This window comes from Canis lupus, chromosome 13 (genome assembly GCF_048164855.1).
Source record: "Canis lupus baileyi chromosome 13, mCanLup2.hap1, whole genome shotgun sequence".
In the NCBI taxonomy this organism is placed as follows: domain Eukaryota; kingdom Metazoa; phylum Chordata; class Mammalia; order Carnivora; family Canidae; genus Canis; species Canis lupus.
The window spans coordinates 16,305,220-16,332,146 of NC_132850.1; the positions used below are offsets into that span (position 1 = coordinate 16,305,220).

Below are 26,927 nucleotides of genomic sequence, written 5' to 3' on the forward strand. Positions count from 1 at the left end.
GCAGCAGTGACACACAATTAGATATTTTAATTCTATGCCTAAAGCATTACCGTTCAGAAAAAGTAAGGCAGGTAACTGAAAAGTTGCAAAATCCAGCAGCTAGAATCGGGAGTGCTCCTGCTCTGAGACAGAATCAAGTACCCAGGAAAAGAAGAGGTGAGGCACAAATGGGAAGGGGGAGGGAGTTGAGGTGATGTAAGACTAAGTAGAAGAAAGTCTGGCAATTAAGAGAAAGGAAGTCGTTTGACATTGGAAAGTGCCTGGCATGTAAGATGAGAACCTGGCAAGGGATGGACAGGTGACGAATCAATTCCAACAGATCTTGCCTGCCATTATCTGGGCTTTGGAAATAAGTTGATGAGGCTTGGATTTAATAAATATTAAAATTCTAAAAACACTTAACTGCTGAGGGAGGCTGTGTAGCAATCACCGTATGAATAGATTTCTAAGGCTAGACTAGACACCCATCTATTATGGATGGTTTGAGACTAACACATCCATCCTGCTACCACAAAGAGAATTTAATGACCCTGCAGGCCTTCCTTCCAAACTTCTAAAAAGCTGAGGTGGGTGGAGGGAGGGAGGTTAAATGGTGCTAACTTTCATTCTGTGGTTTTATCACAGATTCCCTGCCATTAATTCAGATACAGTTGATGAGCATTTTCTCTGAACAAAAGAAAAGATTTAGTTGTCCGTCTTTTCATGAACATTGCTGTCCAAACTTTATATACCTTTTTATACAGTTATCTCCCTACATTTATATATCCCCAAACATGGTAAAGTTCTACTAGATAAGTTTATTTGTAATTTTTAATAACTTGAACAGGGGCTGGGTTAAAATTGAACTTTGCCTAGCAAACCCTTTCCATCGTAGATTAAAATTTATATTTTAAACAAAATCTGGATTTAGAATGACAAATTTCCTTGAAGACTTTAAAGCAGTGTCTTATGACAGGAAACTAAAGTGATGATCACCCTCTGCGAAAATATTTTTAGGAAAGAGTGTCTGTTCTTATATTTATCTCCCTACTAGACTATGAATTGAAGCCCATGAAGGCAGGGGCTTTTTGGTTTGTTTACTGGGTGTTCCTGCCATTTAGCTCAGGCTGGCACATAAAGGATGCACAGTGAGTTTTCTGATAAAATCAATCAGTGGAAAACTTGGTGGGATTTTGAAGCCCTGTCTTAGGACATGGTGGGAACTATCTTATATTAGGAAGTTTTACTTAGGTTTTTATCCAGGTTCCCCTGGTTACTGAGAAATGTGTAATCTAGGACAAACCACTCAACCTTGGAGTCTCAGTTTTCTCATTTGTAAAGTAAGGATAGTAATAGTACCTATGACCCAGAGTTATTGTGAGGATTTAGTGAGCTAATGTACTGTCCTATAGATTTCAAGTCATCTATAAAGCAGGGTTTTCTATTATTTACAATAGCTCAGACATGCAAGCAACCCAAGTGTCTAGTGTCTATCTATAGGTGAATGGATAAAGAAGATATATATATATATATATATATATATATATATATATATACACACACACACACACATATATATTTTATCCATCTATATACCATATACTATATAGTATACATATATATAGCTGAATAACACAAAACAGTACATTGATTGTGAGGAGCACTGAGTATATAGTTGTTGAATCATATTGTACACCTGAAACTAATATAATACTGTATATTAATTATACTTAATTAATGTGTTATAAGTGCAAAGATAGACAAATAGATCTGTGGAACAGAAGAAAGAGACCAAAAATAGACTCTTGCGAATATGGAATGTGATAAATGATGAAGATGAACTTGCTTGCCAAGGAATAGGTTATTAAGTGGTGCTGGAGCATTTGATTGAAAAAAATTACCATCTAATACCATTCATAAAAACTTTTAGAAGAAAATATGGGAAAATATCTTCATCATCTCAGGGTATGAAGGATTTCTTAGTTTTTATATATTTTTAAAGAGATTTATTTATTTGAGAGAGAGATAGAGCAGGGGGAGGGACAGAGGGATCTCATTACCCTGAGATCATGACCTGAGCTGAAATGTTGGACATTTAACTGACTGAGTTGGACGTTTAATTGACTGAGCCACCCAGGTGCCCCAAATATGAAGGATTTCTTAAACAGGACATGAAAAGCACAAAACATGAAGAAAAGTGTTTATTCTTTTTGTGTTAAAAATGATGTACATCAGGGGCTTTATAGACAAAGTGAAAAGCTAAGTGGCAGATTGGAAGAAATTGCTTATGACCCAAATGTCCAACAAAAGATACACATTTAGAATATAATGAAGTACTAATCAGCATCAAAATGCTGACTGTGTTAGTTTCCTGGGCCTACTGTAACAGATTACCACAAACAGAATAACTTAAAAAACAGAAATTTATTTTCTCACAGTCCTGGAGACTAGAAGTTCAAAGTCAAGGTTTCACAAGGCTGATTGGCTCTAAGGAAGAATCATTCAATGTCTCTCTCCTAGCCTCTGGTGGTGGCTATCAATCCTTGACATTTCTTGGCTTGTAGCTGCATCACTCCAGTTTCTGCCTCTGTCTTTACCTGGCCTTAATTCCCTGTGTCTCCATCTGTATCTTCACATGGGCTTCTTAGGCCACCAGTCATTGTATTGGAGGCCCACTCTAATCTAGTATGACTTCATCTTAACTTGATTACATCTGCAAAGACTGTACTTTTTTTTTATATAAGATTTTATTTATTTATTCATGAGAGATACAGAGAAAGAGAGAGCAGCATAGACACAGGCTCTATGTCTGTCTTCTTCTGAGGGAGAAGCAGGCTCCACGTAGGGAGCCTGATATGGGACTCAATCCCAGGTCTCCAGGATCAGGCCCTGGGCTGAAGGTGGAGCTAAACCGCTGAGTCACCCGGGCTGCCCAAAGACTGTACTTCTAAGTAAGGTCTATTTTGACGTTCTGGTGAAACACTATTCAACCCCCTACAGTCTGCCATCTGATCCTCCAAATTCACATCTGTGCCATATGCAAAAAAACACTTATCCCATCCTAACATCCCCCAAAGTCTAATTTAATTAATTAATTAATTAATTAATTAATTAATTAATGTCTTCATGAGAGACACACACAGAGAGAGGCAGAGACACAGGCAGAGGGAGAAGTAGGCTCCATGCAGGGAGCCTGACGTGGGACTCAATCCTGGGACTCTGCATCCCCCAAAGTCTTAATTTACTCTGGTATCAACACTAAACCTCAAATCTCATAATATAAATAATCTAAATCAGGTATTAGTGAGACTCTGGGTATGGTGTACCCTGAACCAAAATTCTTCTCCATCTATGACCTCTGAACCTAGAAAACAAGTTGTCTGATTCCAAAATACAATGGTGAGACAGACATAAGATGGATACTTCCAGTCTGAAGGGAGAAAATGGAAGGAATAAGAGAAACTTGTCTCAAGCAAGTTCAAAACTTAACAGGAAAATTCCATTTAGTTTCAAGACCTGAGAATCATTCTTTGTGGCTTGATCCTTCCTTTGGGCTGGAGGAGGCCTCTTTAGCGGGTGCATCTGGATCTATCTCTTTGTTCTCTGCCTCTGTGTCTACAGTACTGCCGGAATCATTCTTCCTTTTACTTGAAGCATAGCACATATTTGTAGTTAAGTACAGCTCATTTCCTGCCATTTCCTTCAAAGTGGAATCTTTGAAGTCTGACAGCCTTCCTCATTTAGTTGTATCTCTGGCCCCTTTATCCAAACTGGTAGTGTTTCTACTGATATACTATTCTCAAAAAAATATGTTGATCTTCCATATACATCAAGGGGATACACACCATTACATAAGAGAGTTCTCCAAAGATCCTTGGACCCATTTCTTTTTTTTTTTTTTAAGATTTTATTTATTCATTCATGAGAGACACACACAGAGAGAGAGAGGCAGAGGGAGAAGCAGGCTCCACGCAGGGAACCCGATGTGAGACTCGATCCCAGGACCCCGGGATCACGACCTGGGCTGAAGATAGGTGCTCAACTGCTGAGCCACCCAGGCGCCCATGGAAGAACCCATTTCTATTCCTGGATTCTGCTGAGATGGTTGATTAGAACCATAAGTCACAAATTTAACCTCCTCAGCAAAAGTTTATCTAGCTACACTCTTGGTTCTGTTTCCAGAGCACACTATCTGGATAGGCTGAGAAATCTCTAAATCATCAAGTGCTGGTTCCTTTTTGTTTAATATTTCCTTCCTCAATTTATCTATTTCCTCTCACATTATACTATAAGCAATAAGGAGAAATGAAGCCACACTTTCACACTTTCCATACTTTTCTTGGAAATTGTTTGAACTAAATATCTAAGTTCATTGCTTACAATTTCTACTTTGCACCCAACAGTAAAACACAATTCAGTCAAGTTCTTTGCCATTGTATAACAAGGATTGCTTTTCTTCCAGTGTCCAGTAATAGGTTTCTCATTTCCTCTGAGATCTCATCAGGAGCACCTTAGTCTCCATATTTCCAAAACGATCTCTTCAAGGAAATCTAGGCTTTTTCTATCATGTGCCTCAAAATTTTTCTAGCTTCTACCCATTACCCAATTCCAAAGCTACTTCTATAATTTTAGGTATTTGTTACAGCAGCACTCTACTTCCTAATACTAAAATTTGTATTAATCCGCCTCAATCTTAGGGTTCTCCAGAAATATAGAACAAATATGGGAGATATGAGAGAGGGGAGAGAGAGAGAGAGGCAGGTTGGGAACTTAGGCAGGAGTTGATGCTGCAGTTTTGCACTCTTGAGACAGAATTTCTTCTCAAGGAAGCCTCAGATTTTGCTTTTAAAGGCTTTCAACTGATTAGATGACACCCACTTACATTAATGGGAGTAATCTACTTAACATCAACTGATTATTGATGTCAACCACATCTACAAATCTTCAGAGCAATACCTAGATTAGTGTTTGATTAAAAAACTGGGTACTATAGCCTAGTCAAGTTGACATATAAAACTTACCATCACACCAACCATAGAATAATGGACAAATAATAAGAATAGCTAATTCATAAAAGAAGAAACTAAAATAGTCAATAGCATAGTAAATTTATATAACCACTTAGAAATTTAGATTCCTGTGTAAATAGGGGCTGAACAGAAAATGAACCATTGGGATCCCTGGGTGGCGCAGCGGTTTGGTGCCTGCCTTTGGCCCAGGGCGAGATCCTGGAGACCCGGGATCGAATCCCATGTCGGGCTCCCGGTGCATGGAGCCTGCTTCTCCCTCTGCCTGTGTCTCTGCCTCTCTCTCTCTCTCTCTCTCTGTGTGTGTGACTATCATAAAAAAAAAAATATATATATATATATATATATAAAAAGAAAATGAACCATCTTATGTTTTCTAGGTATAAAAGGTTTAATATATGAATTAGGGGCTTATACAACTATTGGAAAGCAGGAGAGTAAAGGTTGGAGAAATTACAATCACAGATTAGATGCTACCAAGAAATTCTCTAGAGCTTGCTGAGAAGGTGCCATAATTATCAAGAACCTGAGAGCCAATTGTCTTAGTCCACAGAAGTGAAGCAGAAGCAGGTGGTGTTCAAGAGCTTTCTGGGAAACTACTATGGCTTTCATGCCTTCCCACGTATCTGACTGTAATTGACTTCAGAGAATAATAGTATCTCCTCTGCTACTCTCCATTTCATCTTGGAGAATATATCTTTACATGCCTCAGACTACTAGACCCCTGGAAAATTCATCATGTAACAGTCTCCTTAATTTTTATAATGTTTATTTTCTGCCCATGTGTCTTACAAAGGCTTCCAAGGTATTTGCTAAGCAATTTCCTGTTCATTAGGTATAGTGAGCAAGATGTTATCAAGGTAGTGAATCAAATATCTATGGAAGTTGGTTACATAATATGAAAAGATGATATAATCAAAGTTTCTATACAGTCTAGAGTATGACAGAGAATTGGAGAGTTGACACAGACTTGAGACAAGATAATGAAGGTATATTGTTTCTGCTAAGTAAAAGGGCCCTGCTCTGGTTATCTTTGCACATGTGCACGGATCGCCCCCCACCCCCCTTGCACAGTAGAACAAGAGAGAGCAATGCCTTCCTTATCTCTAACAGTTAAGTGCTCCACTTGGCCTCCATCACTCTTATCACACATTGAATTCAGGGAGCCCATTTCAATGACAGCATTTCCCACTGTCTTGCAGAGAATGGCAATACAGAACCTTTTAAAGGCTGCTAGTGCTCCCTTCCCAATGCATTTTTTCAGTCTGGTGAAAGGACTGTATTTTTTTAAATTTTTTTAAAAATTTATTTATGATAGTCACAGAGAGAGAGAGAGAGAGAGAGAGAGAGAGAGAGAGAGAGAGGCAGAGACACAGGCAGAGGGAGAAGCAGGCTCCATGCTCCGGGAGCGTGACGTGGGATTCGATCCCGGGTCTCCAGGATCGCGCCCTGGGCCAAAGGCAGGTGCCAAACCGCTGCGCCACCCAGGGATCCCAAGGACTGTATTTTTAAGAGACTGCTGTAACTGATCATTTTGCCATCTTCAAACCAGAAGTCCTATCCCTTGCCCTTTTCAAACCACTTAATTTGGCTTTTGTTCCTATTATTCCAATGCTCTTATTAAGATTACCAGTAATCTCATGTTGCTAAATCCAAGGGACATTATAACCTTTAGCAGCATTTAACAATTTCTGTTCTTAGCTTTAATATTGCCATTGTCTTTTGGAGTTCCCTGTACATCTCTGCTTCTTCTCTGTCTTAAGCCTGGCTCTTCCTCCACCATTCATTCTTTAATGTCAAGGTACCTTAGGACTATTTCCTCAGCTCTTGTCTTTTCTTGTCACACAAATCATTCTCCTTAGGTCATCTCATACATCTCAGGTCTTAACTTGGGTTGTACTCTTTTCCTAGAATACTCTTCATCCCCTTGCTGCCTGACTAATTTCTGCAGGTCTTTAGATGTTAGCCTAAATGTCACTTCCTGAGTCTAAGACTTCCTTGATGCCTTGTTAACTAAATTAGGAACCGTTTTTGAGCACTCAGAACTTTCTCTTTACAAAAATTACATTTCTAATTACTTATTCATGTCTCATTTCCTGCTAAGTTGTAAGCACCTTGAGAGCAGGGGCAGTGTTAATACCTAACATAAAGCCTGGCATTGGGGATCCCTGGGTGGCTCAGCGATTTGGCACCGGCCTTTGGCCCAGGGCGCGGTCCTGGAGTCCCGGGATCGAGTCCCGCGTCGGGCTCCCGGCATGGAGCCTGCTTCTCCCTCCTTCTGTGTCTCTGCCTCTCTCTAGATCTATCATGAATAAATAAATAAATAAATAAATAAATAAATAAATAAATAAATCTTAAAAAAAAAAAAAAGCCTGGCATGTAGGTGGTGCTCAATAAATATTTATAGATTATTCATAGATGAATACATAGAAATAAGGATCAGGTTAGATTTCATTTCAGATTCCTAAACATCTGTAGTCTAACCTTATTTGTTGAATAATATATATATTACCCATAATTTATAACACTGTTTTTTTCTTATATACTGTCTATTTCTAGGTAATATTTTCAATCTTATTGCTCTATCTACATGTGAATATGCCAACATTATGCTATTTTTTTAATTAATTTTTATTTTAGAGTAATTTTAGATTTACAGAAAAGTTACAAAGAGAATACAGATAGCTCTGGTATACTCCTCACTCAGTTTCCCCCACTGTTAACATTTTACATTAATAACTGTGGTACAGGGCAGCCCGGGTGGCTCAGCAGTTTAGCGCCGCCTTCAGTCCAGGGCCTGATCCTGGAGACCTGGAATCGAGTCCCACATTGGGCTCCCTGGATAGAGCCTGCTTCTCCCTCTGCCTGTGTCTCTGCCCCTCACCCCCTCTCTGTCTCTCATGAATAAATAAATAAAATCTTAAAAAAAAAACCAAAAACAACCCATGGGACATTTGTCAAGACTAAGAAACTAACATTGGTACATTATAATTAGCCAAATGCAAGACTTTGTGTTTCACTCATTTTCCCATTAATGTCCTCTTTCTGTTTTAATCCAGGACATTTAGTTGCTATTACTTCTATTAGTTTCTCTGGTCTATGGTAGTTTCTTAGTCTTTCCTTGTTTCTCATGACTTTGATAGTCTTGATATACTGGCTAAGTATTAGATAAAATATCCCCGAATCTGAGTTTGTCTATTTTTCTCATGATTATACTGGGCTTATGAGCTATTGGAAAGAATATCACAGAGGTCAAATGCCCTTCTCTGCATATCCCATGGGGGGTAAATAATAATCAATGACATCACTGATGATGTTAACTTTCGTCACTTGGTTAAGGTCAAATCTGCCAAGTCTTTTCACTGTAAAGTTACTATTTTTTCTTTTCCCTGCCCTACCTTTCCCCCCACCCATCCTTTCATAGAGAGTAAGTATAGCTTAGCCTTGGAGGGAAGAGGGCAGAAATTAAGCTACACATCCTACTTATGCAATCTCTACATGTTATTTGGAATTATTATTTTTTAAGATATTATTTATTTCTTCATAAGAGTCACAGAGAGAGAGAGAGAGAAAGAGAGAGAGAGCCAGAGGGAGAAGCAGGGTCCATGCAGGGAGCCCAATGTGGGACTCCATCCTGGGACCCCGGGATCATGCCCTGGGCCGAAGGCAGGCGCTAAACCGCTGAGCCACCCAGGCGTCCCTGTTATTTGAAATTCTTTTGAGAGTTTTACCACTGTTTTAATTATAGTTTTTAAAGCATTTTAAGTTTCTGTGGAGGGAGAATCTTCACTCATCTTTTATTATGATATTATGTTATAATTAAAAAATTAATTTGATGACAATTAGAACTGCACTTAAAAATACATTAATTCAAGGATTGACATCCAGGAATATGGTAAGTGTATCTATTTAGTCAAATTTTCCTTTATATCTCTAGGAATTATTATATGCTGATAATAAGTTCTGAAAGCACATAAACAGATATGCAAGGATTTATTTTATAGTCAGACACTATAGTCCTGTGACTTAACAGTCTGAAGACTGAAATAATGTCCAGATTGTCCCAGGGAAAAAACTTATCAGAGATATAAAGTTGAGGTTGTTACTGAATTTTGCTACATCAAAGTCAATTATATAGAAAACATGATTACAAAACCCCAAATGAGGTTTGGGGAAAAGGCTGATAAAAACCATACATTCCTTGAGGTCAGGGACCAAGTGTGATTAATGTTTTTATTCTCCACTGCTATGACACATTGGCACACATGAACACTTGTTGAATATCTGTTGAATAAGCAAATAAATCAATGAATAAATATTCACTTAAAGTCTTGGCCTTAAACTCTTGACCACATAAGGTGTGGTTTTTCTTTTATTCAGCCTTAGCGATACTGTTTTTTATTTATTTATTTTTATTCCAGTATATTTAACACGTAGTGTTATATTAGTTTCAGGTGTACAATATAGTGATTCAACATTTCTATACATTACTCAGTGCTCATCATGATAAGTGTACTCTTAATCTCCTTCACCTATTTCACCCATCTTCCCCACCTACCTCTCTTCTGGTAACCATCAGTTTGTTCTCTAAATTAAGAGTCTGGGGCAGCCCCGGTGGCGCAGTGGTTTAGTGCCGCCTGCAGCCCAGGGCCTGATCCTGGAGACCCTGGATTGAGTCCCACGTCGGGCTCCCGGCATGGAGCCTGCTTTTCCCTCCTCCTGTGTCTCTGCCTCTCTCTTTCTATGTCTATCATAAATAAATAAATAGATAAATAAATAAATAAATAAATAAATCTTTAAAAAATTGTTTAACAGTAAACTCTATCCCCAACATGCAGCTTGAACTCATGAGCCTGAGATCAAGAGTTGTATGCTCTACTGACTAAGCCAGCCAGGCATCCGTTTCTTGTGTTTTTGATTTTTAGCTATTCTGACAGGTTTAAAATAATAGCTCATGGTGTTTTTTTTTTTTTTTTTAAGATTTTACTTTTAAACAATCTCTACACCCAACCTGGGGGTTGAACTCACAACCCTAAGATCAAGTGTCAGATGTTCTTCTGACTGAGCCAGCCAGGCACCCCCTCATAGTGGTCTGGATTTGCATTTCCCTGATGGTGAATGATATTGAGCATCTTTTCATGTGTCTGTTGGTCATCTGTATGTCTTTGGAGAAAAGTCTGTTCATGTCTTCTGCCCATTTTTAAAAAGATTTTATTTATTCATAAGAGACAGAGAGAGAGAGTGGCAGAGACATAGGCAGAGGGAAAATCAGACTCCCTGGAGGGAGTCTGATGAGGGACTCAGGACTTGACAGGACACTGGGATCATGACTTGAGCCAAAGGCAGGTGCTCAACCACTGAGCCACCCAGGCATCCCCTTCTGCCCATTTTTGATGTTGAGTTGTATACCAAAGATGTGTTTTGATCATTGTGTGGATCATGATCATTGATCATTGATACAACAGCTCCCGTGGATGATTAATTTTATAGCCTTATATGATTTGAATGACTTGTCACAAGCTTTTTACATTCAAGTTTAAATGATGACAGAGTCACTAGAAATGGCATCAATCTAACAGCATTGAAAGTATGCTTACTATTAGCCAACACATTGAAATATAATCCTATAGAAGATTACATTTAAAAAGCAGAATATAAAATCACATCCAGGCCATGATTATAATGATAAAACAAATTAAGCTTACACATAGTAACAGGCATATATTGTTTAGCATCCTTTCTTTATTTTTCCTAAGAGCACATATTTAAAAAGAAATTTTTTTTTAGATTTTCTTTATTTGAGAGAGAGAGCGAGCACTAGCAGGGGAAGCGAAGGGGCAGAGGGAGAAGCAGGCTCCTCGCTGAGCAGGGAGCCCAACAGTGGGCTCAATCCCAGGACCATGAGATCATGACCTGAGCTAAAGGCAGAGGATCAACCAACTGAGCCACCCAGTTGTTCTAGAGCATCTTTTTTTTTTTTTTTTTTTTTTTAAGATTTATATATTTACTTGAGAGACTGTGCAGGATTGCATGCGGGGGTGGGGTGGGGAGAGTCTCAAGTCAACTCCACACTGAGTGTAGAGCCTCACATGGGGCTCTATCTCAGAATCCTGAAATCAGGACCCGAGCAAAACAAAGAGTTGAACACTTAACCAACTGCACCACCCAGGCACCCCTCCTACATTTTTTAAAAAAAATATTTTATTTATTTACTCATGAGAGACACACAGAGAGAAGCAGAGACACAGGCAGAGGGAGAAGCAGGCTCCCCACAGGAAGCCCCATATGAGACTTGATCCTGGACCCTGGGATCACTCCCGAAGCCCAAGGCAGACGCCCAAATGCTGAGCCACCCAGGCGTCCCCTACATTTTGTTTTTAAGGAAACTACTTCTCACCAGTTCTCAGCCATGTAGGTGGGTCCTGATAATTCAGGTCAATCTGAACTTCATCTCCCTGGCCATAGTGGTTGGTTTATGGATGGGCAGGTAACCGAAAGAGAGCCTATTTGCTAGGGCTTGATGAGGTATCAGGATGTGGGATCTAGAACTTCTGCAGCTGTTTTGCTATCATTCTGGGAGGGACTGGAACTCCCTAAAGTTACCATGTTGCACCTGAGGATAAAGCAACATAGCAGTAGGTAGAATAGAGTAGATGAAGGAAACCTGGTACTTCCTTGGTGATTTAGTTTGAGCTACTGGGTCAAGACTCATCTGAAGTAATACTTTTCAGCAATTCCTTTATCATTTAGTCATTTGCAAGAGAAATATCTAATAGGTATTTCGGACAGGAAACATGGAAATAGAGTTTTTGGGGCAGCCCTGGTAGCTCACTAGTTTAGCGCCACCTTTAGCCCAGGGCGTGATCCTGGAGACCCAGGATTGAGTCCCATGCCGGGCTCCCTGCATGGAGCCTGCTTCTCCCTCTGCCTGAGTCTCTGCCTCTCTCTCTCTCTGTGTCTCTCATGAATAAATAAATAAAATCTTAAAAAAAAAAAAGAGTTTTGATTTGTTGCCATGGTGGGATTGAGGTAATTTTTCTTTTTTAAAATTTCTACTAATATTTTTCATATAACTCATAACTGATAAGGTTTTCTGGATGTTGGTTTAAAAAAAAACCCTCAAAATATAAAAGGTCTCAATAGGCATAGTGTTGTAAATGTATATTTACAAGATAGCATTCATTGTAAATATTATGACAATTCTCTTAATTCTCTTCTACATTAGGCATGAACAAGTAGAGGGCTCAGTGTTAGACCACATGCTTTCAGAATGGAAGCAAGGCCATTTCACAAGTGCATATGGTAAATATACAGCTTACTGGTCATCTACTATGTAGCACTTTTCAAATCTTAATAGAAAAAACTGGAGACTATAAAAATTAAATCTGGGTTGATTGATTTTACCTAGTGTTGGTACACTAGAGAATAGAATGAGACGGCACAATAGACATTTCATAAGGAACCATATTTCTTCATTTTCCTCTCAGATCCCTGCATTGCTGCCAACTCTGCTGAACACCAACTCTACCTCTCAGGAGTCAAGGGCTGAGCCTCACTCTGTAGCATCCTCCTTTATAAAGTATGATGAAAGGTAATCCCTTACCTCCTTCAACTGTTGAAGAGCTGCATTTCAAAGATCCTTTTGGTTTCTGATTACTCAAGAAAGAAGGGCAATACAAGACAGAAGAAAGACTCTAGAGACAGAGAGAGGAATGAAAGTGTCAAGAGCTTCTTTAAGTGGGAATGCTTAAAGTGAAGGGAACTAAGAAATGACAAAAATACTTAAAGTCTTCACAAAGACTAAACAGTTTATAAAGGCAACACAAACATCTTTAAAACATTATTGGAGTATATTAACTAACTAGAATTTAAATAAAAGCCTAAAAATTTTATTGGATTTTGTTAATACTGTCCCCAAAATACAGTATAAATATATTCAACTAACAGAGTAACTATGAGTGAAGAAAAGACAAGACTTTGTAGTAATTTCAATTCCTCAGTTTGTATGTGGACATTAGCCAAGGTGCCTTTTGGGTGTACTGAGGAGCAGAGCCACTCTACCCTCTCTAAGGGCTATGTGTTCATCTTATTTATGGCCATCATACTGGGCACTTTGAGGTTATGTCTGATTCAATCAGTTTGATTCCAGCACCAAAGCCTTTATCACTTCTCACTGAATCAATATCTCTATAAATATTTATGTTTAAAATACTTAAATATTTAGCTTCTGTATAAAAACCACAGAGCAAAAACCTGCATCTACTTGAACTAAAACCTGACGAATATAGTGAATAGTTTTAGTGAGTCATAGAATTTGTAGGTATCTGAAAATGTGAGGTTTCTCTTGGTTTGTTTAAAGAAGTTTCTTTCTTTTTTTTTTTTTTTTTTAAGACTTTATTTATTCACGAGAGACACCCACACACAGAGAAAGAGAGGCAGAGGGAGAAGCAGGCTCCATGCAGGGAGCCCGACCGTGGGACTGGATCCCAGGTCTCCAGGATCAGGTCCTGGGCTGAAGGCAACTCTAAATCGCTGAGCCACCCGGGCTGCCCTCATGTTTTTAACAACATAAATTTTATCATTTATCTCAAGCTTCCCCGTGGCCCCACCTGCACCCAATTTCCCTTCTCAAAATAACATATAACAGCACTTTGATTTTATTCAGGTATTTGAAAAGCATTTTTTGAGTGCTCATTTTATCCAATCTTGACTTCTAATTACTAAGTCTGCTGAAGGGTATGGATAGGCAAACAGACAATTTCTATACAAAGTAACAGTGATAAGAACACTATGCTGTTTTAGCTCAGGAGAGGGAAAGGTTCCCAGGCCACAGGATAGGACAGAATAAATGAGAATTACTCAAGTAAAGAAAGGGAGAAGGGCCTTCTGAGGAAACAGCTGTACAGACTTGAGATTTAAGTTCAGGGAACTAGGTGCTTGTTGCTAATTTAGCAAGGCCAAATCATAGCTAGAGACAGTGGATCAAGGAGTAGTGAAAAAAATCACTTTACTCATTGTTTTTTAAACTGTACAAGACTCTTTATTGAGTCACTAAAACAATGTATTTTCTGAAAATGGATAAAATAGAATAGAAAATACCAGTATGCGGGGATCCCTGGGTGGCTTAGCGGTTTGGCACCTGCCTTTGGCCCAGGGCGTGATCCTGGAGTCCTGGGATCAAGTCCTGCATTGGGCTCCTGGCATGGAGCCTGCTTCTCCCTCCTCCTGTGTCTCTGCCCCTCTCTCTCTCTCTCTATGTCTATCATAAATAAATAAATCTTTAAAAAAAAGAAAATACCAGAATGCTTCACACGCAGTAAGGCTAAGTATAGGTATGTCAATCTGTTGTTTTATAGTCGTGTTTATAGTGTATAGTGTGTACGTGTGGTGTGTGCGTGTGCCAGGTCATAATGTAAAATGTATTTCTTAGAATGGGATATGGTAAAAAAAATTGAAAGTCGCTGTTTATAATATAGAACATTTTATTTATAGTTGACAAGGTAGTTTTAGGTATCCTTATTACATGGCCCTGCTTCCATATTTTATTTGTCATTTATTCACTTGTCAAATATTTATCAAATACATATTCAAATGTTACTTCTTTAGGAAGTGTTCCCCCAAACCCTAGGCTGCAGAAAGAGCTTTTGTTATATGCCATCTTGTGAATATGGGGGCAGCAATGAAATGACTGCTCCTTCTCAAAAAAAGGACTATTAAGAGTAAGGCAGACTGACAGCTAGCTGTTAACTCCTTCAGTTCCACCTCAGCTTTTGAGAGGAGGTTACACTCTTTTCCCATGGCTTCAGCCAGTGACTAAGATTGTGGTTTAAGAGACTGGCTTTTCTGCCCATGTAGAAATCCTATAAGGTGCAGTCTTTTCTTCAGAGCCTCCCATTGGACTGGCAAAGACTTTGACAGATTTGTATTGTAATTCTCATTGCCTCTCTTGTCCAATCCTGCTTGCTTCTCTTCCCTTTTCCTTTAATAGGTCTTACTCTCAATAAGCCTTTTGCCTTTCTAACTCTATCTCAGCATTCCTTCCCAGAGGATTCAACTGCTATACTTGTCTTGGTATTGTTGGAAGAAAGAAACTGAAGGGAAAGGCATAAAACCAGGCTGTAGAGGTAAGCAAAGCCACAACACACAGGACTTAATAGGCCACACTAAATATTTTTTACTTTATCATTAGGGCAGTTGGAAGTCACTGCACATTTTTAAGCATATTGGGGAGAGGTGGGGAAAGTGATCAAATGTAAAATTTAGAAAGACCACTCTGGCTGTTGTATGTTAAAAAGGCTGGAGGCCTATGAGATTGAAGACAAGAAGATCAGTAGGCATGCTATAACTGGAGTCTAAGAAGAGGGAATAGTGTCTTAGATTAGGATGAACCAGAGACAATGAAGATTTGAAAGATATTTAAAAGTAGAATTTCCAAAATTTGGTGGTTTATTGGATATAGGTGGTAAGGGAAATGTAAAAGTCAAGAATGTCTAGATTTTTAGCTTGAGCTATTGTGTGGAAAGTCGTGTCAGACACTGATACAGGGAGTCCTGTGGGAAGCAGGTGTGGGATTTCAACTTGGACATGCAGAGTTTGAGATGCCCCTACAACATCTGAAAGCACTATAGAGAGTTAAATATATTGTTCTGGAGTATGAAGCAAAATTTAGGCTGGAAAAATCCATTTGGGAGCCCTTAGCATATAGATGGGAGCAAATGAGATCACCCAGGAGAGGAATAATGTGTTGAGAGAGGCCTATGACACTGACCTAGGAAGAAACTCCAGCATATAAGGTTCTGGTAGAAGAGAAGAGGTTAGCAAATGAAACTGAGGCCAGGGATATGGAGTCACAAACTTTGAGAGGGTTTTTGATAGGGAGGGGATATCAAATGCTACCTAGTGCCCAAGGAAGATAAGGACCGAAAACTATTCTTTTGTTTTAATAATATGGAGGTCATTGGTGATCTTAGTAAGAGCCATTTCATTTTTTTAAAATATTTTATTTATTCAAGAGACACATACACACACAGAGGGGCAGAGACACAGGCAGAGAGAGAAGTAGGCTCCATGCAGGGAGCCTGATATGGGACTCGATCCCGGGTCTCCAGGATCATGCCCTGGGCCAAAGATAGCACTAAACCACTGAGCCACCCAGGCTGCCCGGTAAGAGCCATTTCAGATGAAGTGGTAGAGGTGGAAGCCAGACTAGAGTGGCCAAAGAATGAGGGAAATGGAAGAAGTTGACACAATTAGTGTCATAATTCTTTCAAGAAATTTGTTTCTGAAGAGGGAGGGAAATAAGGCAGTAATTAGGGAAAATGTGTAATTAAGGTTTTGTTTTTAGGATAGAAGAGACTTGAGTGTGGTTGAAAGTTGATGGAAAGGAGCCAGCAGTGAAGATAGAGAAGAAAGTGATAAAGGCATAAGATTTTTGAGAAAGTGGGATGGTGGGGATTGGGGGCAGGAATTTAGGGCTCAGGTAGAAGAACTGACATTGGAGAGAAGAAATGCCACTTCTTTCTTTGGATTAGGAGGGAGGATAAAAGTGTGGATGTGGATACTAGCAGACCTATAAGTTTAGTGATAGGAAGAATTTTTTGTAATAGGAGATAGGGAAGGTGGAAGGTTGGAGAAGAGTAGAAGAGGAGGTTTAAAATAGTCTTTAGGTAATGGGGAAAATGAGCTCTTTGACCACCAGGGTCTTACTAGGAAATGTGGTGGGCTCAGATAAGTTTTAAACTTTAAAAAAAAATTTAAAATATTTATTTATTTATTCTTGAGAGAGAGAGAGGGAGAGGGAGAGCATGCATGGTTGAGAGAGCAATTGCGGGGAGGGGCAGAGGGAAAGGGAAAGAAAATTTTAAGCAGGCTGTATGCCCAGCATGGAGCCCGATGTGGGGCATGATCTCACAACCCTGAGGTCATGACCTGAGTCTAGATCAAGAGTTGAACTTTTAACCAACTGAGCCACCCAGGTGCCCCACCTACTTTAGAACTTCTTACAAATGGAATCATACTCTTTTGTGTATAGCTTCTTGTACTTAGCATTATGTTCATAAAGTTTACCCATGTTGGTATACGTATCAGGAGTTTGTTTCTTCATATTTCTTTCTTTTTAAAAAATATTAATTAATTAATTAATTCATTCATTCAAGAGAGAAGGAGAGGAAGAGAGAGAGAGTGAGCCGGGGGAGGAGCGGAGGGAGAGGGACAAGCAGACTCTGTGCTGAGTACAGACCCCAGTATGGGGCTTGATCCTATGACCTTGAGATCAGGACCTGAGTCAAAATTGAGAGTCAGATGCTTAACTGAGTTATCCAGGTGCCCATTTCTTCATATTTCTGAGTAATTATAGAAATATGCTGTAATTTGTTTATCCATTCAATAGCTGAAGGACGTTTGGGTTGTTTGCTGTTTGATGCTATTATAAATAAAGCTGCTATGAACATTCATTCCCCTACGGTCTTTTTGTGGCTATGTATTTTTAGTTCTTCTGGCTAAATACTTAGGAGTGAAACTTCTAAATAAAGAATACATTTATGTTTAAAATTGCCTAGCCTTAAGGATCCTTGGGTGGCTCAGCGGTTTAGCGCCTGCCTTTGGCCCAGGGCGTGATCCTGCAGTCCCGGGATCGAGTCCCACGTCGGGGTCCCCGCTTGGAGCCTGTCTCTGCCTCTCTCTCTATGTCTATCATAAATAAATAAATCTTTAAAAAAAAATTGCCTAGCCTTTTCCCAAAGTTTTCCATTTTTAATTCCGACCAACAATGTCTGAGAGTTGTTTGCTGCACATCCTTTTCAATATTTGGTGATGCTAGTTTTAAAATTTTTTTAGCCATTGTAGTGGGTGTTAGTGGTATTTCATGGTGGTTTAAATTAGCATTTTCTTGGTGAGTAATGATGTTGAATACTTTTTCATGTGCATATTGGCCTTTTATATATCTTCCTTTCTGAATGATCTGTGTCAAAGATTTTGCCTATTTATTAACTTTAGGAATCCTTTATATATTTTGAATATAAATCCTTTGTCAGATATATGTTTTATTTATTTATTTATTTTTAAATTTTTTTAAATTTTTATTTATTTATGATAGTCACAGAGAGAGAGAGGCGCAGAGACACAGGCAGAGGGAGAAGCAGGCTCCATGCACTGGGGGGCCCGATGTGGGATTCGATCCCGGGTCTACCAGGATCGCGCCCTGGGCCAAAGGCAGGCGCCAAACCACTGCGCCACCCAGGGATCCCAGATATATGTTTTAAGTATATATTCTTTCATATGTGGCTTGCCTATGATTTTCTTAATATTTTTTGATGAACAGAAGTTTTATGTTTTGATGAAGTCTAACTTATTACTTGTTTTCTTTTCTGATTACTGCTTTCTGTGTCATGTCTAAGAAAATTTGCCTGCTCCCATGTCTCCTATTTTTTCTAAAAGTTTTATAGTTTTAGGTTTTACATCTAGGTCTGATGTGAATTAATATTTGTGTGTTGTATGAGGTAGGAGTTGAGATTCATTTTCTTTAAATGGATAATCATCTGTTTAAGCACTATTTATTGAAGGGATTTCCTTTTCCTAATGGATTGGTTTGGTGCCTTTGACTCACCATATACATGCGAGTCTATGTATGAGTTCACTATTCAGTACCATTGATTTATATGTCTTTCCACATATATCCATATATGTCTATATGTCAGCATCACACTGTCTTAATATTAAAGTTTTATAGTAGATATTGAAGTCAGGTAGTATAACTCCTCCAGCTTGTTTCCTTTTCCAGGATTGTTTGGTTCCTTCTAAGTCCTTTGCATTTCCACATACATTTATGAAACTAGTTGTAAATTTCTTAAAACAACAATAACAACAAAAGATACACTTGTATAAACTAATTGAACCAATTTGGAGAGAATTGGCATCTTAATAATATTGAGTCTTTTGGTCCACAAACATGATATATCTCTCTGTTCATTTAGGTTTTCTTTAATTTTTTCTTGGTTTTGTAGCTTTTCATACTTATACTTAAATATTTGATGTTTTTTGATGCTATTGAAATAAAATTATTCTAAATCTCATTTTCTAATTATTTCTACATCATTCATGGAGTTGATCAGATATTCTGAGTAACTATGGGATTCATACTATGGGGGTGTTATAGGGTCCCATGGTTAAGTCCCAGTTTCAGGAAGGTGGTCTAGAGATTGAATACTCTCTAGGAATCAAGGTATTTTTTTAAAAGATTTTATTTATTTATTTGAGAGAGAGCATGAGTGAGAAGGGGCAGAGGGACAAGGAGATTTCTTGCTGAGCGTGGAACCCAATGCTCTCAGGGTCTTGGTCCCAGGATCCTGAGATTGTGACCTGAGCCAAAGTCAGACACTTAACTGACTGGGCCACCCAGGTGCCCCCATCAAGGTATTCTTTTATGGGATTGCGTGAAATTGGGTCACCAGAATGGCACTGACATGCTGGTTTTTGATGAAGTAAATTGTTTATACCTATAGAGGTCCTATACAAAACTTTTTCTAAGCTCTAAATTCCCTAGGAGTAGCCCTGACTAGGATTGTGGTTGTCCTTCTTGAAGGAGGAGATAAACAACATGTCAGGGGACTTATCTTCTCTCCTTTGTGATATCATTCATTCTGGCAAGAACCACTACTCTGTATCTTTCTGAGACCCAAGAGAAGGGTAGTTACTACCTTTCGTTCTTCACCACTATTTCCAGTGAAGCCTCTGAAATTAGTCATCATAGTAAAATATTTTATCCCAATGTTACATTGCATCCTTGGTCAAAAATTTATCCCTTATTTCTATTTAAGTACACATAATTATATGGCCAATATACATTTCAAGAAAGCTGATTCCTTACCCCTGCAGCCTGCTGTCTCTGGCACAGGAACTCATTATATATCTAAAGTGTGGTTGAGCCTAGTTGAGCTTTATTCTGACTGTGTCACATTGAACTTTGGAGACATTTTAAGTCTGTGAAGTTGAGATGGGAACCATTATGAAAAGCTAATATGAATGTTCTGTTTACTCATGGCTTTTTTATAATTTATTCATGCTCTTTTAGGCTAGCAAAATAATTCCCATGTTATTTTAGTATTTCTAATTAACCAAAGTGAACATCATTGATGAGTGACAGGGCCTCTCAACTGAAGGATGCCTTTGTGCTGAAATCAGCACCACTCTGGCAGCAAAGGAAAGACTCTAAGCCTGTTTTTATACACTGACAAGTAACTGTCTAGATTCTTCTTTTTTTTTTTTTTTTTTTTTTTTATGACAGTCACAGAGAGAGAGAGGCAGAGACACAGGCAGAGGGAGAAGCAGGCTCCATGCACTGGGAGCCCGATGTGGGATTCGATCCCGGGTCTCCAGGATCGCGCCCTGGGCCAAAGGCAGGCGCCAAACTGCTGCACCACCCAGGGATCCCAACTGTCTAGATTCTTATCTGCTCTTAGTTTTTGTTCCTGGGAGGAAAAAGATGGTGATTTTTTCCAGATCTGAATATGTCTTCAACCTATATTTTAAAATGTTTACTCTCAAAAAAATGTTTACTCTCATAAGAACTTGTAGCCTAAAAGGCAACTAACTGCATTTGATATAACTACAAAGTAATTAGCTGGCTAGATATTTTCCATAAGGAATCCTGATATCATCATGGACAGCACTCTACCCACCATATGGGTAACATGTTGGAAGGGCATCTGCATGGGCAACAATGGGAGAGTTATGGTTTGAACCTAAGAAGGATAACTAATAAATAATTTAGTTATAAATAGATGTGGGAAGTTGAATAACATAGCTTAGGGGCCCCCAAAAGATACATCCTCTAATGTGTAAATCATGAAGTGTAACATTAGCCAAAATAAAGGTATGAACTTACTAAATTCATTGATTCTAGATGTAGTTTTTATTCCAAAAGTTTTTGATATATTCTTTGATGAGTTTATTACTTGTCTATATCTCCTTCTTCAGATCTTTGACTTTAGACCAAGAAGAATAAGCTTACTGTAAATACATGATCATTCCTAGAAGCTCCCCATGATTTATAGGACTTCATTATGTTTCTGTTTTTTTTTTTTATAGCACTATTTCTCCATTTTCTTTGAACTTAAAGGCTCCTGTTATCACTAAGAATGACTGCCAGTGAATTTTAATAGTTGTTAGCTCTTTAAAAAATAGTTACTTGTTCTGTAAACCCTCTTCCCAAAATTTTATTATTTTATTTTTTAAAATAAAAAAATTTATTTATTTATTCATGAGAGACACACAGAGAGAGGCAGAGACATAGGCAAAGGGAGAAGCAGGCTCCTCCAGGGAGCCTGATGTGGGACTTGATCCCCCTACCAGGGATCATACCCTGAGCCCATGCCAGATGCTCAACCACTGAGCCACCCAGGCATCCCGATTATTTGGAATTCTTCTGAGAGTTTTACCACTGTTTTAATTATAGTTTTTGTTTTTGTTTTTGTTTTAATTATAGTTTTTAAAACATTTAAAGTTTCTGTGGAGGGAGAATCTTCACTCATTTTTTTATTTTATATTCCTCAAAATTATTTTATATTCCTTCCTCAAAATTTTAGCTGTTAGTCCAAAATCAATATTCTTCCTACATGGGGTAACTGAGAAATTAAAACCTATTAGGTTCCCTCTTCTCAAACTCCATGTCCCCTTATATTTTCAGCATTTAAAAAAAGGTCATATTGACTTGGGAAAGTGTGACCTGACACTGGTGGAGAAAACTGGTAAGAGTGGGTAGCATGTGTTAGTGACAGTGAGAGACTGCTTTATGCTGCCTGCCTGGTTTAGATGGTGGAGTAGAGGGGAGAACTTCCTGAGCAGTGGTAAACCTCTTGCTATCCCCTTCTTCCTCTAGTAGAGGAATGGGCAAAACTAAAGACAATACAATTATTTTTTTCATTAAAAATTTTAGAAGATTTTATTTATTTATTTACTTGAGAAAGAGAAAGAGAGAGCACAAGTGGGGAAGAGCAGAGGGAAGAGAAGCAGACTTCCCGCCTGAGCAAGGAGTCTGACACGGGGCTTGATCTCAGGAACCCAGGATCATGACCTCCTGAGCTAAAGGCGGATGCTTAACCAACTGAGCCACCCAGGTGCCCCTACAATTTCTTTTTTTAAGCCACATTGAGTTCAAAAAGTGAACTCATATAAAAAGTAGTACATATTTAATGTATACAACTTGATGAATTTTTTTTTAATGGGATTTATTTTTTTTTTAATTTTTATTTATTTATGATAGTCACAGAGAGAGAGAGGCAGAGACACAGGCAGAGGGAGAAGTAGGCTCCATGCACCGGTAGCCCGATGTGGGATTCGATCCCGGGTCTCCAGGATCACGCCCTGGGCCAAAGGCAGGCGCCAAACCACTGCGCAACCCAGGGATCCCGACAACTTGATGAATTTGGAGAGAAGTATATACATCCATGAAACCATCACCACAATTTATGCCATAAACATATCCATCATCTCCAAAGGCAGGACTCTGAGGGAACTAGCCTTGTTTTGCTTGAAAACTTGACAATAACCTGATTGAGGACAGATGCCTTGCAAGGGGGTGTGCATCCTCTGTAAGAAATACCACAATCATACATGGTTGCTAGTAGAATCATAAGTAGGGTCAAATCTCAGTCTACTCTAGGGAGTCAGGTATACAATATGACCCGGAAAAGAGTAGCTAGTACATCAAATGAATTATCACAAGGTTTAGCTAATATATACAGTGTTAGCACAAACCTGGAAATGTGTAGGAGTAGATTCTAAGGGTATCAGATCAAAGAAGGCAAAACATAACTATATCAGGAAGAATTCATTGATTTGGGGCTGCTTACTAGAGATTCTAGATTTAACGTGTTAATTTATGTAAATGGAGGTGGCTCTAACAACTTAATGGGTTGGTTGACTAAAATTTTGGTTCACTGGTGGCTTGTTGAATGAGGATAAGATACCAGAGCTTCACTGGCCTGAAGTAAAGAAGGGTATCCAAAGACTTAAGGAGACAGGCAGGTTAGAGTGGATTTATTTGTACAAATGGCAAACTCCTGGGGTGGCCTGGACAGCACTCCTGCCACTAAGACACTGAAACATACATTAGTGAGAAGAGAAATACTAAACATTGAGAAATACAGTAGAGAGGTTTGTGGTTGCTCTCCTTTGTAGGAAAAGGTATGACCATGCAAGATGCTGCCATTGTGATGAACTCCCTGATTTCACTAGAAATGATGGGATCCCAAGTAGCAGAGGTCAAGTGGCAGCACTTAACCGTAAAAGACAAGGTGGGCATGTTTAGTCTAAAGAGAAGGAGGTATATTATTAGTAATAAGAATGCTCTGGCCCATAGAGACCTTTGGTTGTGGCTAATTGATCATGATATTCCTTGGAGTAAAAGAGATGAACAGCCTGGTATATGTTGGATGGCCAAAAATCTGACTTGAGTTACCACAATGGAGGGTCATGGCTTCTTGCCCAGTTTCCAAACTTAAGCCAGTTCATAAACGTAGAATCTTTTGATTGAATGGCTTCCTTCCCATGAAGAATGATCTTACAGCATTGCTGCATGAATACATCATAAATCTTCCTCCTGGCCTTCTCCAAAGGGATGTTCACCCTTTGGCTAGAGAGGCTATGCACTGGAAAAAAGGGAATAATAGATATTTCAGGTATTAATGTTAATCACAGGGGATCCAAAATGACACTGTGGATCCCAGTGGGGGCTATGATTGGGAGGTGATAGATGGGAGTTTTAGCCTAAGTTAAGGTGGGACTGGTTGGTCCATAGACATATCCTATGGCTATTACCCCAGTTCTTTATGTATAATTAGAATAAACATGCTTATGAGAGCCACTGTGGTAGAGAGGCTAACCCTTTCTATGAAGATAGCAAACCAGAAGCAATACTGTGTCCCTGCAGGAATTGCGGATATTAGTACCACCACCAAAGACTTAACACATACTAGGATGCTGATACCAGCACATCTGCATTTAACACACCTGTTTGGCCTCTGGAGAAGTTGGATGAATCTTAAAGAATGACTAGATTATCAGGTTAGGAGATAACACCATGAAAGGATAGGATTCTGTCTTATGGTATGTCTTACCATATTACCATCATATGGTGCTGTCTCCTCCATATTCAGAATCTAAAAAATCAAAGGAAGAAGAGATGGCTCCTCTCACCATTAATACTTAGTAACCCACTCACAGGATTTTTGCTTCCTCTTTCAGCTACTTTGAGTTCTGCTGGTTTGGAGATCTTTGCTTCTAACAGGGAATACATACAATCGTTCCATTGAATTAGAAGATGAAACTCCATTTGGCTATTTGGGCTTTTTACGTCACTGAACCAGCAGGCAGATAAAAGAATACTCTACTGGATGATTACTTCCTGATTACCATGGTAAATCAAGTTGTTGCTATGTGGAGCAAAAAGAGTGATTCTGGAACCAGGGAACTCCCTGGGCTACTTTTAAAGATTCTATTTATTTATTCATGAGAGAGAGAGAGAGAGAGAGGTAAGAGAGAGAAAGAGAGAGTGAGAGAGAGAAAGGCAGAGTCACAGGCAGAGAGAGAAGCAGGCTCCATACAGGGAGCCTGACATGGGACTCGATCCCGGGTCTCTAGGATCAGGCCCTGGGCTGAAGGCAGTGGTAAACCACTGAGCCACCCGGACTGCCCCCTGGGCTACTTTTAACACTCCCACACACAAAGTAAAGGTTATGGAAAACTATAGCAATCAAACAAGGGCACAACTATTGGAGGGCCCTTCCAAAATGACGGTTCAGATCACCCTAATGTATAAGAGACCAAAATAGTTACTGTGGTTAGTGGAAGAAGGAAGTCACAAATACTAACCATGGCCTCAGGACCAATTGCCAAAATAAGGACTATAGTAGCTTCGCCTATTTTCTCTTCACTGATTATGTGTAGTATATTTATTTGCACATTTAACTATTTTATTCTTCTCTTTACTCTTTATTATTTTCTATACAATTGCTATTGGCCAACTTGTTAGGTGGAAACAGTTCTTTTACTGTTTTATCGAAGTTTGAGTGTATGAAGAAGGGTGTATATGGAAGTTAAAGGGATGAACTGGGCCAGTTATTTACTGTTTCTTAGATCCAAATGTACTCTTCTTTGTTTCATTTTTGATAATGGGCCCTGTAAACTTTGTCAGTTGGCTTGATATTAGCCTTTATCAATAGAAAGTTCTGAAGGGACACAGCAGTTCATAGGAGAAAAATACTTCATTTCCTGGTTCCAGTGAACCGTGTTTTTACAACATGATGGAAGCCTAGAAGTGCTCACCCAGCAATCCTCATGGACTAGCTGTGACCTGCATTCCTCAGCATATTTCTCTTCTACCCAGCAAGTTGGATTCTGACTGATACAAAGGGAGTTATCAGCTTGGCATGGAATTCCTCAGTCTTAGTCCTTTAATGTAAGTTTTTTTTTAATGTAAGTTCATTTTTTAATGTAAGATTTTAAATTGCTTGCTTCTATCATCATAACTGATGTTTGATTCTGTTTTTCAGAACTTGTTTTATGTATTTGGCTCTTATGATTCCTTGGCATTTTCTTTGTTTACTTTTTAGTCCTTTTATTAAACTGAACCTCCAATTAAAAATGGATAATTGGGGGCAGAGACAATGTATTTGTGTTGTTTTTTATTCAGAGCTTAATTCTTTGCCCTTAACCTAGCAAGAACTCTGGACTAACACTGGATAGGTTCAAATAATATCTCTGCTATTTAGCAGCCACATTAGTTTGTTACTTTCTGAATCAGTTTCCTTTCCTGTAAAAAATAAAGAATTAGCTCAGTGCCTGATGCATAGTAAATGCTCAATTTATGTTAGTTATGAATATTTTTCTTCATTATTTCCTACCTATCTCCAGCCTTTTATTTGCCATGGGACTTTTGAGGACATTGAAAAATATTTCCAGTGAAATTCTGTGGTTTGCTTTAAGTCCAGAAATCTGAGAAAGAACTTGAAATTGGGATATACATATTTGTTTGCAGGACAAGATTTGAGGAAGAGTTCGTAGATCATATGAGAGAAAAACATTATGAATGAAAAAGTCTGATATAGGGAACTAGACTACGTGGCAAGTCCTAGGAGTGGTGGCTATAGAAGTTGCAGGTGTGGGGAAATTGTGCTGACCATAATATAATCTAGCTCTCTCCAACCCCTTCTGGAGTGCCTATGTGTTCTAGAAAGAAGAGAGCTGAATGGAAGAAATCTTGAGTAGTAGAGGCCCATTAGCTCTGCTGAGCTGCTGGTTCTATGGAAACAGAATGTGTTCTCCTGTTGAATAGGCAAGGGGAGGAATATTAGAGGTTGGCATAAGGGCAGTGTCGTCTGGGTAATTTGGAGTCCAGCAGTCTGAAGGAAGGCATCTACCATGTAGACAACAGACCATGGGCAGCAGACTACTACTAAGAGAGTAGAAGAATATATGTTTAAGTTCTTTTTTTTTTTTTAAAAATATTATTTATTTTAGAAATGGAGGGAGTGAAGGAAGAGGGACAAGCACACTTCATGCTGAGTGCAAAGCCCAATGTGGGACTTGATCCCACGACCATGAGATCATGACCTGAGCCGAAATCAAGAGTTGGACGCTTAACCGACTGAGCCACCCAGATGCCCCTATATGTTTACCTTCTAACACAATACACATACTGCCTTGTATTACAGTTATTTGTGTTTACATGTCCTCATTTCTTCCTTTCCTATTCAATCCTTAAGAAACTAAAATCTGGTGTATGACCCACCACAATAATAAAACTGAATCTCTTAATTGTCAAACCCAATTTTTTTCTATCTTTATCTTATTTCACCTCTTCAATGTTTTTTGTTTGTCTTGCTTTCCCTTTCCTTTTTTAAAAAAGATCTTATTTATTTATTTATT

General features: G+C 38.8%; 1 long non-coding RNA gene across 6 annotated transcripts in view; it reads right to left on the reverse strand.

Moving 5' to 3' along the window:
- The window catches only part of LOC140602638 (uncharacterized), a 67,089-nt gene that overhangs the window by 22,391 nt on the left and 17,771 nt on the right, over nucleotides 1-26,927 (reverse strand). Inside the window, exons 3-4 of one of the 6 annotated variants that reach the window (XR_012005542.1) lie at nucleotides 12,610-12,700; nucleotides 9,565-9,753 (exon numbers count right to left, since the gene is read on the reverse strand). The exons of 2 other annotated variants lie outside the window; for them this stretch is intronic. This is a non-coding gene — a long non-coding RNA (uncharacterized lncRNA). Of the gene's footprint in view, nucleotides 1-9,564; nucleotides 9,754-12,609; nucleotides 12,701-21,943; nucleotides 23,651-26,927 lie in introns of those variants that run through there. 3 more of the 6 variants (XR_012005543.1, XR_012005541.1, XR_012005539.1) reach the window with 3 other exon arrangements.